Here is a 17,430-nt window from a genome sequence, read left to right on the forward strand (position 1 = left end):
TGGTTAGATAAATTCTCAAAAGATTGGAACCTCAATCTTTTGATTCAGTCATTTTAGAAAAGAGATTTAAATACTTTAAGAAAATGTGCTACAATTTCCCAGCTGACTGTTACCCAGTAGGGGAAGTAAATGGTGGCATAAATAGCCCCCACTAACTCCCTCACAAGCACGATTTCAGATGGACAAAATGGAATATGTGTCTCTGGTGCTTTCTATGCATTAAATAAGTATCAAAACTTGGCTTCAAGAGGCCTAAAATCTTTTCCCAATTCTTGCTCACTCCAATGTGGGAGCTTATGCAAATAATTTAAAGTTTTTCCCTTGGTTTCCTTATAATGTACAACATGGTGGGATGGGGGATATTTTTAGTTAACAGATCTAACTAGTATAGAATACACCTTAAATATAATAATAGGCCATATTTCTGAAGACATTCAGTTGGTCCCAGGATGCAGCAAGGGTGTCTTCATTTGAGCTAGTTGACTTTAGGAGGAAGTGTGAAAGGAATGCTTAGCACAGTAATTGAAATATTTGAAGCACTTTATAAATATGCCATCTAGGCGGATGCAATTCAACAGATATGTGGAGACGGATAAGCAGAGAAAATATTAAGGCATGGTAGTGTAAGGGTGGGACTTTCAAAATTAATTAAAGCCTTGGAAATCTAAGTGGGTTTCGTAAGTGCTTACATCTTCTAAAAACTGGGAAGTTGAGGCTTAAAGAGGGAATCCATCATTCCAGTTTAAAGAACTTAATTTCACACAAATATGTTCCAGACTGAGATAGTATTTTCTTACATTAATAATAAACTTTCAGAGCAATAATATTCACTGGCTATTATTACCCTCTTTCCCAGAGGTGATATCTAAGTGTGAGAGAGGCTAATTAACTTGCAGATTTGTCCATAGAAGTCCTGAGTTCTGACTGTGTGATTCTCATGTCTTTGAAGGTGACAACTTTGTCCTTTTTCTCCTGGTACTTACCAATAGCAACAGAGTAATGGAGACTTCTTGGCTACCTAGAAATACAGTTGTCTTGGAAGCTTGCTCACTTATTTGAAGTAGTAGTTTAGAAAAGCCAGAAGTTCTTTCCACTTCTAACTGACTTTCTTCTAAGCTTGGAGTCCATGGGCAGTCGCCAATGCACAGGGCTGGGAAATGTGATAGAATGGTGCCTGCAGGCTAGGAATCTGGTCTGAGGGACATATTGTTATTTACAGAGTTGCCATGAAACTTGGCTGGAGACCCAGCCCTCTATATGGGATCCGGACTCTGAGTGTCTTTGGCTAATCAGTATGCTTTCAGGAAGAAGAAATTAATTGCTGGTAAGCAAAGGCACTGTTAATCATTAACTGTGTGGCATCTGCTTCCACAATTACATTTCTAAAAGACCTGGATAATCACATTCTTTTGAAAAAGTTTAATTAATGTGCTTTTGCTATTATTATATTTTGAGCATGGGTAATACCAAGTTAATCACTAAAGGCCTCCGATTTTGCAGTATGCAAAGATATTTTATTGATTGTTAGGACTATCCAAAGTGACATGAATCAACAAAGACTGTGATCACTGTAGCCGTTGCCAACCCAAGGAAGTAAACTGAATGTTTTGTGCTTCTTCTTCCCTCACAACATATTCTGGGTATGACCAGGAACATGTGCCAAACCAGATGTATCTTCTTATGCACACATGCACAAAGAATAAAAAATATGACCACCATGTAAGATTGGGTTTGAATCTCAGTTCTGACACTAACCGTCTGTATGGCAGTGAACATAAACATCCTCAACATCAGTTGCCTCTTCTATACAATATGGGCTATAATTTGTGCCTTTAGGTATTCTTATGAAGATTAAATGAGATGACTCATGTAAAATGTACTGGCACAATAAATTCTACTTGATAATTTATTTAGTACTCAATACATTATAATTTCCTTTTTCCGTAATATTAAGCTATTGGTATGATGTTTCTGTTTTTATGTTTTATGGTCTGGAAATTGGACTCTACTCATACGGACAGTAGAACAAAATATTGCAATTTGGCCCATCCAGAATATGTGGTTCTCCAAGCTATTGGACATTTGGTGAGAAAGCTAAAAGCTGCCTAGAGTGGTTTTAAGTAGCAGAGCATTATGGCATCAATGATTACTGCTGAAGCACTGTATGTCAGGCTTAGCCCAAACCATCAGTAAGACTGCCCTCTCCCAGTGAGAGCACATAACAAGCCACCAATCATCGGCTACATTCCCTTCAACTATGAGTGAACTAGAAATATAGAGTTGACAAACTGAAAATGAAATCATGTTACTAGCCCTAATCCTGATTATATATTTAAGACTTAGATAAATAATACAAGACTTTCTAAAATGAATACTAATACAGTAACTGCTAATTTTTATTGTCAGTTTATTCTGTGACAAGAAATATGCCAGCTTTATGCTTTTTTCTCACCACAAACGTGTCAAATGGTGACTATGTTTCTGATTTTTATAAAGAAACCAAGATACAGAAGGGTTAAGTAATTCATCATATAAAAATTGTTCGTTAGTACAGAACTGGGATTTGAATCCAGAACCTGTGGCTATTCAGAACTAAAAAAACCCAAAAGAATCACAATATTTCAAGTCTGAAGGAAACTTTAGACAGAGTATCTTCAAGAGCCCTGGAGTTTATGATCTTAGGAAAGTTCCAATTCCAACTAATTTTACTTGGTTTTAATACTTGTCTGGGCTCTGAGGAAACATAAACCTCTCTTGTTTTACAGACTAACATAGTAGGTCAAATGCACAGAGCATGTCACTTGAGAAGAGCCAGAGGCCATTAGAAATATTCTTTGTAGACCAACATTTTGGATTGGTATCTCCCTTGATACCTAACTGGTATCTCCCTTGATACCTAATCAAACAGCAATTCAAAAACAGAGAAAGGAAAGTCACCAATACTGAACATTTAAGAATTAGAATAAAGCACATTTTCATATTCTTTGAAATATGAAAGCAAATGACAGTAATAAAAGATTCAGGTGTGGTACCCCAACCATTTGACCCATATCTCAGAAACTGTAATACAGACAGGATATAGGCAGCCAAGTTCTGGAAGTTCCCATTACTTCAAAGAAAAATGTGCAATTATAGCCAAATCATTTTGGCAAAACGTATGTCCAAAAATTTTACAAACTTAAAGTTAGATATATAGTTACAGATCCAAGAAGCTCAGTGTACATCAAGTGAGCAAATGATGAAGAAAACCGTATTTAGGCAAATCATAGTCAAACTGCTGAAAACCCAAGATAAACTGAAAAGCCTCGAAAGCAGTCAGAGGAAAATGAGACATTTCATAATGTTTGAATAACAATTTGAATAATTCATCAGAAAGTATGGAGGCCAGAAGACTGTGGAATTACATTTTAAAGTGCTAAAAGAATAAAAAAAAATCCATATTTTTTTATCCAGTGCAAGTCTCTTTCAAGGATATGTGAAATACAGACATTTTTAGATAAAGTTAAGAGAATTTGTTGCCAGGAGATTTGAACTCAAAGAAATGCTTAAGGAAGTTTCTCAGACTGAAGGGAATTATATTAGATGAAATTCAGGTCTTCAGAAAATAATGGGGAGTACTAGAAATGGTAAATACCTTAGTAAATAAATAGACTTTTTTCTTAGTTTTAAAAAATTACATGTGACTACTTAAAACAAAATTTATATCACTTTCCTGGGGGCTTTATAAGCATACAGATATAATAATACATTTGTGGACTAGAACATAAAGGATGGGGATAAATGAACTCATATGGTTATAGATTTTCTATACTTTACATGAAATAGTACAATATTCTAAGACTAAAAAATTATATATATAATAGTTATAATATTATATATTATACATATATTAATTACTAGAGCATCAATAAAAAATGTAAGATGACATACCTAAAAGTCCATTAGATAAATTAAAATGGAATTCTAAAATTAATCAAATAATGTTAAAGAAATTAGGAAAGAGAGAAGAGGATTTAAAAAATGGCACAAAGATACAAACAAAAATAATAAATATAAAAATCTAGACCTAAATCCAACCATAATGATATTTATAATAAATGTTAAAAGAGAAACATTACAAATAAAAGTAGATATTTAAAAAATGGGTAAAAATGAAAAGCCCAACTTTATACTGTGTATAAAATAAAAATAGTTTTGATATAAAGATATAGATATATTAGAGAATGGATGGGAAAAGATACATATTCAAGTAGCTTAAGAATACTGGAGGACAATTGTAATATCGGACAAAATTGGATTCAAAAGAGCATCATCAGTGATAAGTAAGGGCATTTCATATAGTTAGAAAGATCAATTGTTAATTCATCAGAAAGACATAACAATAATAAATGCATATGCATCTAATAAAAGACTTTCATAATTTGAGAAAACTTGACAGAATTAAGGGACAAAGAGACCCAGGTCTTTGATGTCTACAAGATAAAGAGTTTAAACAAGGTGTTTCAGGCAGTTTTGTACATGCGGGCACAAAGCAGGATCTATGCCCACCAAAACTACTGATAACAGACTCACCAAATGTGGACCCACTGTGGACCCAACAAAAGCCACATGAGTTAGCTCCTATCCAGCTAGGCTGCAATTCTGGAGGTAATCCTAACAGCTAGGGTAGCCAACCAGAGAAGGTTCCGACCTAATGAAACCAGTTTACAAAGACCAGAAGAGGTGTTTGCTCCTTCAGATGCACAGTCAACAACACAAGGCCACACATATCATGAAGAGTCAGGCAAATAAGACACCACCAAAGGAGGGGCGCCTGGGTGGCTCAGTTGTTAAGCGCCTGCCTTCAGCTCAGGGCGCGATCCCGGCATTCTGGGATCAAGCCCCGTATCAGGCTCCTCCGCTGGGAGCCTGCTTCTTCCTCTCCCACTCCCCCTGCTTCCGTTCCCTCTCTTGCTGCCTGTCTCTCTCTCTCTCTCTCTCTGTCAAATAAATAAATAAAATATTAAAAAAAAAAAGACACCACCAGAGGAAACTAACAAAGCTTTAGTCACTGACTCCAAAGAAATGGATATCTGTACCTGATGAAAACTTCAAATTAATAAAGAAACTCAATGAAATGCAAGAGAACACAGATAGGCAACTACATGAAATCTTGAAAGCGTTAACAAAATGAAAAGTTTAATATTGAAATAGAAACCATAAGAAAGAACTAAACAGAAGTCCTGGAGCTGAAGAATACAGTGACAGAACTGCCAAATTGAACAAAGAAAAATTAATAGAGAAAATTCAGTAGAGAGCTTCAACAACAGAACATGTAGAAGAAAGAATCAGTAAACTCAAAGACAAATCATTTGAAATTAATCACAGGAACAGCAAGAAAAATGAATGAAAAGAGTGAAAAAGCCTATGTGAATTTTAAAATACCATAAAGCAGATGAATATACACATCATGGGGGTCCCAGAGGAGACAAGAAAGAGAAAGGGGGCGGAACGCTTATTTAAAGATAAAATAGCTGTAGGCTTTCTAAATCTTGAGAGCTATGGACATCCAGGTACATGAAGCTCAAAGTACCTCAGGTAGTATAATGCAAAGATTATCCTGAGATGCATCATAATCAAATCGTTAAGAGTCAAAGACAGAGAAAGAATTGAAAATGGTAAGGGGAAAATGACTCATTACATAATGCCACCAACCAAGAATAGTCAACGAAGCTGTCCTTCAGAAAGGCATAATAAAGATATTCTCAGACAAACAAGAGGTGAAGGAGTTCATCACCACTAGACCTGCCTTACAAGAAATGCCAAAAGGACCTCTTCAAATTGAAATGAAAGGACGTTCCGTAATGAAATGAAAATACATGAAAGTATAGAATTCCCTGTTAAAGGTAAATATATAGTCAAATTTAGAATACTTTAATCATGTAATGGTGTTGTGTAAATCACTTTTGTCTCTGGTATAAAAGTTAAAAGACAGGAGTATTAAAAATAATAACTACAATAATTTCTTATTTGTAGTGATTTCTTAACGGATACAAAATATAAAAAGATGTAAACTGTGACAGAGCATAAAATGTTAGGGGAGAAGTAGAATGTAGAGTTTTTGTATGCAATCAAGCTTAAGTTGTTATCAGCCTAAAATAGAAGGTTATGACTATAACATGTTTTATGTAAGCTTCATCATAATCACAAAGAAAAAACCTATAGTAGATAAACAAAAGATGAAGATAAAGGAATTAAAGCATACTAACACAAAGAGTTATCAGATCCCAGAGGAAGACAGCAAGAGAGAAAGTAAGGAATGAAGGAACTACAGAATAGAAAAAAAAAAAAAAGGCAACAGTAAGTTCTTACCTACCAATAATTACTTTAAATGTAAATGGATTGAATCCTTCGATCAAGAGATAAGGAGTGTCTAGATGGATTTTAAAAAGATCCAAAAATATGTTGCCTATAAGAGACTCATTCAGCTTTAAGGGTCCACGTAGGCTGAAAATAAAGGGATGGAAAAGATATTGCATGTAAAAATGGTAACCAAAAGAGAGTGGGAATGGCTATACTTAATTCAGATGAAAGAGACTTTCAGTTGAAATTGGTCACAATAGACAAAGAAGGTCACTATATAATGATGATGGGATCAATTCATCAAGAGGAAATAACAATTGTAAATATATATACATGCAAGACTGAAGCACCCAAATATTTAAAATAAACATTACTGGAACTGAAGGGAGAATTAAACAACAATACAATAATAGCAGGGGACTTCATACCCCACTTTCAGTGATGGATAGATCAGTCAGACAGAAAATCAATGAGGAAATAGAGGGATTGAACAACAGTATAGACCAAATGGGTCTAACAGACATTTATGGAACATTCCATTCAGTAGCACAAGAAAAATTTTCAAATGCACATGGAACATTCTCCAGGATGGATCATATGTTGGGCCACATTTTAAGAAGATTGAAATCATATAGAGTATCTTTTCCAACCACCATAGTATTAAATTAGGAATTGACAACAGGAGAAAAATTGGAGAATAAAAAAATACATAGAAATTAATGCACTGCTGGGTGCCTGGTTGGCTCAGTTGGTAGAACACGCAACTCTTGATCTCAGGGTCATGAGTTCAAGCCCCGTGTTGGGTGTGGAGCCAAAAAAGAAAGAGAGAGGGAGAGAGAGAGGGAGAGAAAGAGAGAGAGAAAAAGAGAAAAAGAGGGAGGGAGGAAAGGAAAGAGGGGAGGGAGAAAAGAAGAGTGCTAGAGTTTGTCCGGATTCAAATTATTGTTCCATTATTTATATTAAAAAAAAGAAGAAGAAATTAGCACACTTCTGAACACCAATAGGTCAAGGAAGAAATCAGAAAGAAAATTTAAAAAGTATCTTGAGACAAATGAAAACGGAAACAAAACATACCAAAACTTAAGAGATGCAGAAAAGTAGTGCTAAGAGGGAAATGTATAGTGATTATTGCCTATAGTGAGAAAAAGGAAAGATCCCAAATAGAACAATCTAAAGCCAAACCCCAAGAAACTAGAAAAAGAAGAAACTAAGCCCAAAGTTAGAAGAAGGAAGGTAATAATAAAGACTAGAACAGAAATAAATGCAACAGAGACCAGAAAAAAGTATAAAAAAGATCAGTGATACTAAGAATTGGGTTAAAAAAAAATAAAATTGATAAACCTTTAGCTAGACTAAACAAGAAAATAAGATAGAGGATGCAAATAATTGAGAATAGTATGAATGAAAGAAGAGATGTTACTGATACCACAGAAATGCAAAGGCTCATAAGAGACTACTGTGAACAATTATGAACAAACAACTTGGATAACCTATAAGAAATGGATATATTCCTAGAGAGATACAACCCACAAGATTGAATCATGAAGAAATAGAAAATCTGAGCAGACCAAATTACTAGTAAGGAGATTTAATCAGTAATAACAAACAAACAAAACCTCCCAACACAGAAAATTCCAGAAACAGACAAATTTATTGGTAATTTTACCAAATGTTAAAAGAAGAATGTCAATACTTCTCGAACTCTTCCAAAAATATGAAGAGGAAAAACTTTCAAACTCATTGTATAAGGCCAGCATTACCTTTTTACCAGAACAAGACAAGGATACCAGAAAAAAAAAAAAAGGAAATTACAGGTCAGCATCTCTGATGCACATAGATGCAAAAATTCTTAGCAAAATACTAGCAAACTAAACTCAACAGCACATAAAAGGGACATACATCATGTTCTAGTGGGATTTATGCCCAGGATGCAAGGATGGTTCAACATAAGCAAATCAATAAATGCGATATACCACATTAATAGAATAAAGCAAAAAGCCATATAATCATCTCAATGTAAGTAGAAAAAGCAGTTGACAAAATTCAACATCCTTTCATGAATAAAAAAATCTTAAAAAATTAGGTATAGAAGGAGTGCACCTCAACATAATAAAGGCCATACATGACAAGCCCACAGCTAACATCATACTTGGTGATGAAAAGCTAAAAGCTTTTCCTCTGAAGTCAGGAATAAGGCAGGCGTGCTCAGTTAACATGGTCCTGGAATTCCTGGGCAGAGCAATTAGGCAAGAAGAAGAAGCATTGAAATGAGAAAGGAAGAAATTAAATCGTCTCTGTTTACAAGATGATATGATCTTATATATAGAAAAGTATAAAAACACGCCCCAAAAAACTGTTAGAGCTGATAGCTTAAGTTTCAGGATACAAAATCAATATGCAGAATCAGTTCTGTTTCTATACACCAACAATTAACTATTGGAAAGAAATTAAGAAAGCAGTCCAGTTTACAATAGCATAAAAAACAACAAAATACTTAGGAATAATTTAAACTAAGGAGGTGAAAGGCTATAGCCTTTATAGTCTTTTTTTTCTCATTACATATTTTTTATTCAGAAATGCAAAGGTTTAAAAATCGTTCTGTTATATAAACAATTCTATCTATAGAATGCTGCAATAAAGACTATAAATTCTCTGGGCAATGACATCGGGATGTGTTCCAGACAGAACCTTATCTAATACACAATCCATATGGCACTTGCCTGGAAGCAAAACTTCAGAAAAAAAATCAGAATATAGCCCAGGTGCTCTTCCACAGGGCACTCAATGAATCATCTGCAAACTCGATTGCTATACTTATGCTTGAGGGACAGTTTTATTCAGTGTGATCTGTATTAGCATGGAATTCCTTTCTTTTTCTGTTTCTTTTATTAAAGTACCTATTTATGGTATTTTAATCTATAACCCCATCTCTTAAGCTGCTAAATTTTAGCCACAAATCTTCATAGAATCTTTTTTCTTCTTTCCAAGTTTTTATTTAAATTCCAATTAGTTAACATGCATTGTAATATTAGTTTCAGGTGTAGCATTTAGTGGTTTATCACTTGGATACAACGCCCAGTGCTCATCCCAACAAGTGCCCTCCTTGATTCCCATCACCTATTTAAAACATCCCCCACCCACCTCCCCTCTGGTAACTGTCAGTTTGTTCCTATAGTTAAGAATCTGTTTCTTTGTTTGCCTCTCTTTTTCCCCCCATGTTCATTTGTTTTGCTTCTTAAATTCCACATATGAGTGAAATCATATAGTATTTGTCTTTCTCTGACCGACTGATTTTGCTTAGCATTATACTGTCTAGTTCCATCCATGTTGCTGCAAATAGCAAGATTTCATTCCTTTTTGACTGATATCTTATTGCATATATATATACACACACACACCCCATATCTTCTTTATCCATTCATCTATCTATGGACACTTGGGCTGCTTCCATAATTTGGCTATCGCTGATAATGTTGCTGTAAACACTGGGGTGCATGTATACGTTTGAATTAGTATTTTGGTATCCTTTGGGTAAATACCAGGTAGTGCAATTGCCGTATCGTAGGGTAGTGCCGTACTGTCTTGATCACTATAGCTTTGTGGTATAACTTGAAGTCCAGAATTGTGATGATGCCTCCAGCTTTGCTTTTCTTTTTCAAGGTTGCTTTGGCTATCCAGGGTCTTTTGTGGTTCCATCCAAATTTGAGGATTGTTTGTTCTAGTTCTGTGAAAAATGCTCTTGGTATTTTGATAGGGATTGCATTAAATGTATAGATTACTTTAGGTAATATAGACATTTTAACAATATTTGTTCTTCCAATCCATGAGCATGGAATGCTTTCCATTTCTTTGTGTAATCGTTAATTTCTTTCATCAGTATTTTATAGTTTTTGGAGTACAGATCTTTTACCTCTTTGGTTAGGTTTATTCCTAGGTATCTTGTTTTTGGTGCAATTGTAAATGGGATGATTCCTTGATTTGTTTTTCTGCAGCTTCATTATTGGTGTATAGAAATGCAACCGATTTCTTTATGTTGATTTTGTATCCTGTGACTTTACTGAATTTGTGTATCAGTTCTATCAATTTTTTTGGTGGAGTCTTTTGGGTTTTCTTTTTTTAATTTAAATTTTAAAAAAGATTTATTATTTTTTTTATAATAATACTTTTTATTATATTATGTTAGTCACCATACAGTACATCCCTGGTTTTTGATGTAAAGTTCGATGATTCATTAGTTGCGTATAACACCCAGTGCACCATGCAATATGTGCCCTCCTTACTACCCATCACCAGCCTATCCCATTCCCCCACCCCCTCCCCTCTGAAGCCCTCAGTTTGTTTCTCAGAGTCCATAGTCTCTCATGCTTCATTCCCCCTTCTGATTACCCCCCCTTTCTTTATCCCTTTCTTCTCCTACTGATCTTCCTAGTTCTTATGTTCCATAGATGAGAGAAATCATATGATAGTTGTCTTTCTCTGCTTGACTTATTTCACTTAGCATTATCTCCTCCAGTGCCATCCATGTTGCAGCAAATGTTGAGAAATCGTTCTTTTTGATAGCTGAGTAATATTCCATTGTATATATGGACCACATCTTCTTAATCCAGTCATCTGTTGAAGGGCATCTCAGCTCCTTCCACAATTTAGCTATTGTGGACAATGCTGCTATGAACACTGGAGTGCATATGACCCTTCTCTTCACTACGTCTGTATCTTTGGGGTAAATACCCAGTATTGCCATGGCTGGATCATAGGGTAGCTCAATTTTTAACTTTTTAAGGGACCTCCACACTGTTTTCCAGAGTGGCTGTACCAACTTGCATTCCCACCAACAATGTAGGAGGGATCCCCCTTCTCCACATCCTCTCCAACAATTGTTGTTTCTTGCCTTGTCAATTTTTGCCATTCTAACTGGCGTAAGGTGGTATCTTAGTGTGGTTTTGATTTGAATTTCCCTGATGGCTAATGATTTTGAACATTTTTTTTCATGTGTCTGTTAGCCATTTGTATGTCTTCATTGGAAAAGTGTTCATATCTTCTGCCCATTTTATGATTTGTTTACCTGTTTCTTGTGTATTGAGTTTTCTATATAGAGTATCATGCCATTCTCTTCTGGCTTGCCAAATTTCTGTTGAGAGATTTGCAGCTAGCCTTATGGGTCTTCCCTTGTAAGTTAGGGGCTTGTTTCTGTTTTACTGCTTTTAGGATTTTTTCTTTATCACTATATTTTGCAACTTTAATTACAATATATCTTGGTGTTGGCCTGCTTTTGTTGATTTTGATGGGAGTTTTCTGTGCCTCCTGGATCTAGATGTCTGTTTCCTTGCCCAGATTAAGGAAGTTTTCTGCTATTATTTCCTCAAATTTTCTACCCCCTTTTCTTCGTCTTCTTTCTGGGACTCCTATGATACAAATGTCATTACATTGGATGGAGTCGCTGAGTTCCCTAAGTCTATTATTGTGCTCCAAATTTTTCTTTTTCTCCTTTGGTCAGCTTCAATATTTCCCACTATTTTATCTTCTATACCAGTTACTCATTCCTTTGCTTGTTCCATCCATGTGTTTATTGCATTTAGTCTATTTCAAATCATAATTATTGCATTTTTCATTTCTGACTGATTTTTTAAAATTTAAATTCAATTTAGTTAACATATAGTGCATCGTTAGTTTCAGGGGTAGAATTTGGTGTTTCATCAGTTGCACAGAACACCCAGTGCTCATTACATCAAGTGCCCTTCTTAATGCCCATCACCCAGTGACCCCATCCCCTTGCACACCTCCTCCAGCAACCCTCAGTTTGTTCCCTAGAGTTAAGAGTTTCTATGGTTTGCCTCCCTCTCTGTTTTTATCTTCTTTTATTTTTCCTTCCCTTCCCCTATGTTCCTCTGTTTTGTTACTTAAATTCCACATATGAGTGAAATCGTATGGTATTTATCTTTCTCCGATGGATTATTTTTTAATTCTTGACTCTGTGGTAAGATCTACCCCGAAGTCTTCCATTCTCTTCTCAAGCCCTACGAGTACCCTTATGATTCTTGCTTTAAATTCTCCATCAGGCATGTTACTTACATCTGTTTCGATTAGATCTCTGGCTGTGACGTTATCTTGTTGTTTCATTCGGGATGAATTTCTCTGTCTGGGCATTTTGTCTAAGTCTGTCTCCTTCTGTGTGTTAGAAAAGCCTGTTATGTTTCCTAATCCTGAGAATAATGGCTTGATGAAGAAGAGTTCATACAGCTTCCAGGGCCTTGGGCTGTGGGTGTCTGCGGCGTGTGCTGCGTGAGCTGTGCCGCCTGCGTTTTGGCGGCTCCATCCTTCAGACCAGTCGTCTGTAGAGGCTCTCCTTGCCTGCAGTGGGTAGTGTTTGGACCTTGGTCAGAACGTGGCATGTTTTAATTAGATGTGCTCTGGTTTCCTTGGTAAATGAGACCAGATGCTACTTCCACTAGAACTGAAACCTTGGAGAACTCTATGGTTGGTAGGCGTGCGGGGGTTTCTGCCGGCCTTCTAGGGAAGTGGCCCAGTGCACTGGGACTGAGGCATACTTGACCAAGAAGGGCACTGCCGGCAGAGTGCAGGGTGGAGTGGGACTTGGAGCAAGCAGGTTAGGCAGCCAGTGTTGGCTCTGTGCTGTTTACTGAAGCTGGGTCTGTGCTTATGCTGAGGGTGGGGGAGGGAAATGGTGCCAGCGGCTCTTTCGTCCCCTGATAGGGGTCTCTGTGCTTGTTGCTTGCTCTCAGGGAGCACTCTCAGAGGAGTGAATAATCTCTCCCCATGCATCCCAGGAGTTTTCCAGATCGCTGTTTTCATGCTCTCTGCTTCTAGTTTTTTGCCTGTCTTCTCTCCAGGAGCAGCTCAGTGTACACAGGGCTCTATCCCAGCCAAGCCTGATGACTTAAAACTCCAAACTTTAGGGACATGGTGTGGCAGGATCCTGCACTGGGCTTCTGGGGGAGTGTGTCAGTGTGCCGGGACTGATGCAGTCCCAACTGAGAAGGGCAGTGGCACCAGAGTGCAGGAATGTGGGGGTTGGAGAAAGCAGGTTAAGCAGCCAGTCAGGACCAAGCTGACCTTGGCAGTCAGCTCTGTGTCTGTGCTGAGGGGTGGGTGAGGAAAATAGTGCCTGCCAGCTCTTTTGTCCCCAGAGAGGTGACTCTATGAACCCCACCTCTCACAGATGACCTCCACGAACAGCAGACAATTTCCCCAGTGTGTGCCCGAGGTGTTCCTCAGATCATGCTGTCTGTCCTGGAGTTGCTGGCCTGCCTTCTCTCAAGGAGTAGAGCTGCACCCTCCGGGCTGTCTCCCAGCCAAGACCACTGACCTCTAAAACTCTAGTCTTGGAGCCCAGCTGGTTGCAAAAACTCACAAAAATCAGCCCCTCTCATCTTCCCAGCAAATAGCTTTGGGAAAATGTTCTTATGTGTTCCTCAGTGTGCTCTTCTCTGTCTGTCTGTCTGTCTGTCTCTTTTCCTCCTTTCTTGGAGACTATGGCTCCCTCCCCTTTATAGCACCTGTGATCCGTTTCTCCCCCAAACCAAGTTTCTGTGCTTCCTACCTTCCTCATTGTGCCCTCTTCTGTCCTCCTAGTTGTGGAGTTTGTTCTTTCAGTCCCCAGCTTGATTTCTTGGGTATTCAGAATGAACAGCTGTGCTCTAGGGACGAGAGGAGCCTAGAGTCCTCAAACTATGCTACCATCTTAGTTCCCTTTGTAGTCTTTACACTAAAACTATAAGATACTGATGACGGAGATTGAAGGAGATAAAAATAAATGGAAAGATAGTCCATGCTTATGGATTGGAAGAGTTAATATTGTTAAAATGTCTACACTACTCAAAATTATGAATAGATTCAACATAATCTCTATCAAAATGCTAATGGCAGTTTTCATAGCTATAGAAAAAACAGTCCTAAAATTCATTTGGAGTTGGCAATATCGGTATGTATGAACCTGGAGGACATTATGCTGAATGAAATAAACCAGACACAGAAAGACAGATATTGTACGGTATCTCATATATGTGAAATCTAAAAAGTTGAAGTCCTAAAGCCAGAGAGCAGAATGGTGGTTGCCAGGGGCTGCAGGGAGGTGTTGGTCAACGATACAAACTTCCAGTTAGAAGATGAATAAGTTCTGGAGATCTAATGTACAAGATGGTGATTAAAGTTAATAATACTGTATTGTTTATATTTGCTAAGAGAATAGATCCTAAGCGTTCACACCACATACACAAAAAATAACTATATAAAGTGTTAATTAACTCCATTATTATAATCATTTCATAATGTATATGTATATTAAATCATCACATTGTTCACCTTTAACAAAATTTTGTATAACCTAAAACAGATAAGCATAAAAGTAAACAAAACAAAACCAAATCAAATAAAAATACATTTGGTGAAAAATAATCACTGACCTCACACAATGCTTGGCATGTTGTTTTGCACAGGCATTTGTGGCATATATTCTCTCACTGTTCAGAATAGTGAGAGGCAGGAGTGAGGTTCAGAGAGGGAAGTAATTTACCTAATGACACACAGCTGGTACATGAGATCATCAGTTTTTGAACCTAGTCCAAATTATTTTTATCTCCACTGTATATAGGTAGAAAGTGAGCCCAGGAGTGATTAAATTATTTATATTATCCTATCCTCCAGAGGGTTTGGCATGGTGATTTACAGAGGGTCTGTGTAAAACATGTATTAAGTCTGTCCTCATTGGTGTCTGGATTATGCTACACAATTTCTCAGATGCCTCTGGCCACACAGGAATCCCAACTGTAGCTTATGCTGCTGCATGTTTGGTCCTGTGAAGCAAGAATGAGAAAGAATAAAGAATATCAGTGAAACAGATGGTGAACGGGTTGGTGGCTTTCTGCGAATGGTAGACTCCAGGCTCCTGTGTGTAGAGGATGACCTGTGGGTTCTTGAGATCTGTACAGACAACATTGGTGGTGGAAGCAAAAGGCTTAGTGCTGTCATACTGGGTTTGAATCCCAATTCTACCTTTGTCGGAGGTAGAATCTTTTTTAAGAATGCAGTAATTCCTTTCTGGATGGTGTAAATACCAAATCAACACACAAAAACATTTGTTTAATTTTGCTTTTGTTTTTAAAAGCTTGCTTTTATTTTCTTTTGGATTAACTTTGTTTTACAATTTTTTAACCACTTACATGGTTTTCAAAGTCAAATCTACAAAGCAAGCTTCACGGGGAAAAATTTAGATTTCCTTTATATGTGTTTAATCATTTCATTCCGGTGAGCTTTTCACTCCTATTGTCCAGAATATTCTGATGTATATTCTTTCTTTTTTTTTTTTTTTGATGTTTCCTACTTATTCATGTTTTATGGAAATTACAGTTAGAAGTATTATATATACTAGAAAGAACTTGCTCATTTCTAATTTATTTATTTACTTATTTTACATTTTTAAAAGATAGTCATCAGTATTTTTCTTTGCAGTCTTGAATGCCTTTCCCGCTGAAGAATTATTTTCAGTGGCATGTTTTCTTCCAGTAGTAATATTTTATTTAACTTTATCTGAAATTTATTTTGGGGTACAAGAGATGGAAATACAGAATATCAGCCCTAAATTGTTATCCAGTTTTCTCCATTTCATTTATTGAAATATTCATCTATACCCCATTGTCTGAATGCACCTTTATCATATGACACATCCCATGGGGTTTCAAGTTTACTTGCAGAATCTCCTATCTTTTCTTGTGGGTATGCCAAAGTCAACATGTTTTCATGCCCGTATCTTTCTAATATATTTTGGTATCTAATAGGGCAAGTCCTCCTCCATTACTCCCCTTTCTCAGAATCTTTCTAGCTATCCTTGGGTATCCAGTTTTCCACATCGACTGTAGATTTGGTTGATTAAATTTCCTTCTCAATTGTCTTGATATTTTTGAGTAGGATCTTGGTAGTTTGAGTTGGTAATTTGTATTAGGATGAGTTTTCTACTGGCAGTTTAAAAAATGTGTTTTCAGTTATTGTTCACATTAACAACGTGGTAATAAACTTTTACATCAAAATAGAACCCTAGGAGTCCAGGGTCATCTGTAATCCCATTTCAAGGGGTATAGAGGCTAGTGTGTTTCTACGTGTTGTGAATTGGCTTTCCTTGAAGATTGTAGCAGGTGCACAAAAGTGCCTGTTTTCCCTTGCCTTCTGACCAGGACTGGATAGCCGAATATATTATGTCTAAGTATTTCAGAAATTTTCCCTACTCAAACATCATGAAGTATGATGGAAGTGAGAATCACTGGTATAATTTGGAGATTGTATCTGAAGTGTGTTTCCTTTAGTGTACTGATGAGAAAGTTACAGAAGTGGTTGAGACCTGGTCAGACTTACGCAGAAGTTTGCATTCAAGAAGGGATCAGCAGCCAGGGCTCTTGACTTAGCAGCTAGAGGGGGAGTGTACATGCAGGTACACACGATTTCAACCTCAGATATGTTCCATAGTTAGAGTTCAATCTGTCCCTCATAAATCTGTTGGAATGTCATTTATAAGACACAAAGTAATAGTAAGAGTTTTGATGATAGAAAAATTCTAGAATTTTAGGTAAATACTGAATATGAAGTAAGATCTCAGCATTTTGTCTAGATTACAGTTTTCTAAAAAATTTTTTAAAGATTTTATTTATTTATTTGACAGAGATAGAGACAGCCAGCGAGAGAGGGAACACAAGCAGGGGGAGTGGGAGAGGAAGAAGCAGGCTCATAGCGGAGGAGCCTGATGTGGGGCTCGATCCCATAACGCCAGGATCACGCCCTGAGCCGAAGGCACCGCTGTGCCACCCAGGCGCCCCTCTAAAATTTAAGACAGAAAAAGAAACAATAGTGACTAGATGTTTCTTTTAACTTTGCTTCATTTATTTGCAAATCCCTCCTTAAGGAAAAATAAGTACCATGTCTATAATTTTTTTCAAAGAAGATAGCACCCAAGCCAATGACAAATAAAAACACTAAGGAAGAGTTCCGTATAAATTTCATAGTTCTTTTCTCAGTTGTAGATGGCATACCTTTGTGATTATGACAAGAGGTATATATATTCTTTGGTATAAATATTTGAAATGT

The sequence above is a fragment of the Ursus americanus genome, chromosome 21 (assembly GCF_024610735.1).
Source record: "Ursus americanus isolate L20-20 chromosome 21, mUrsAme1.1.p, whole genome shotgun sequence".
Classification (NCBI taxonomy): Eukaryota; Metazoa; Chordata; class Mammalia; order Carnivora; family Ursidae; genus Ursus; species Ursus americanus.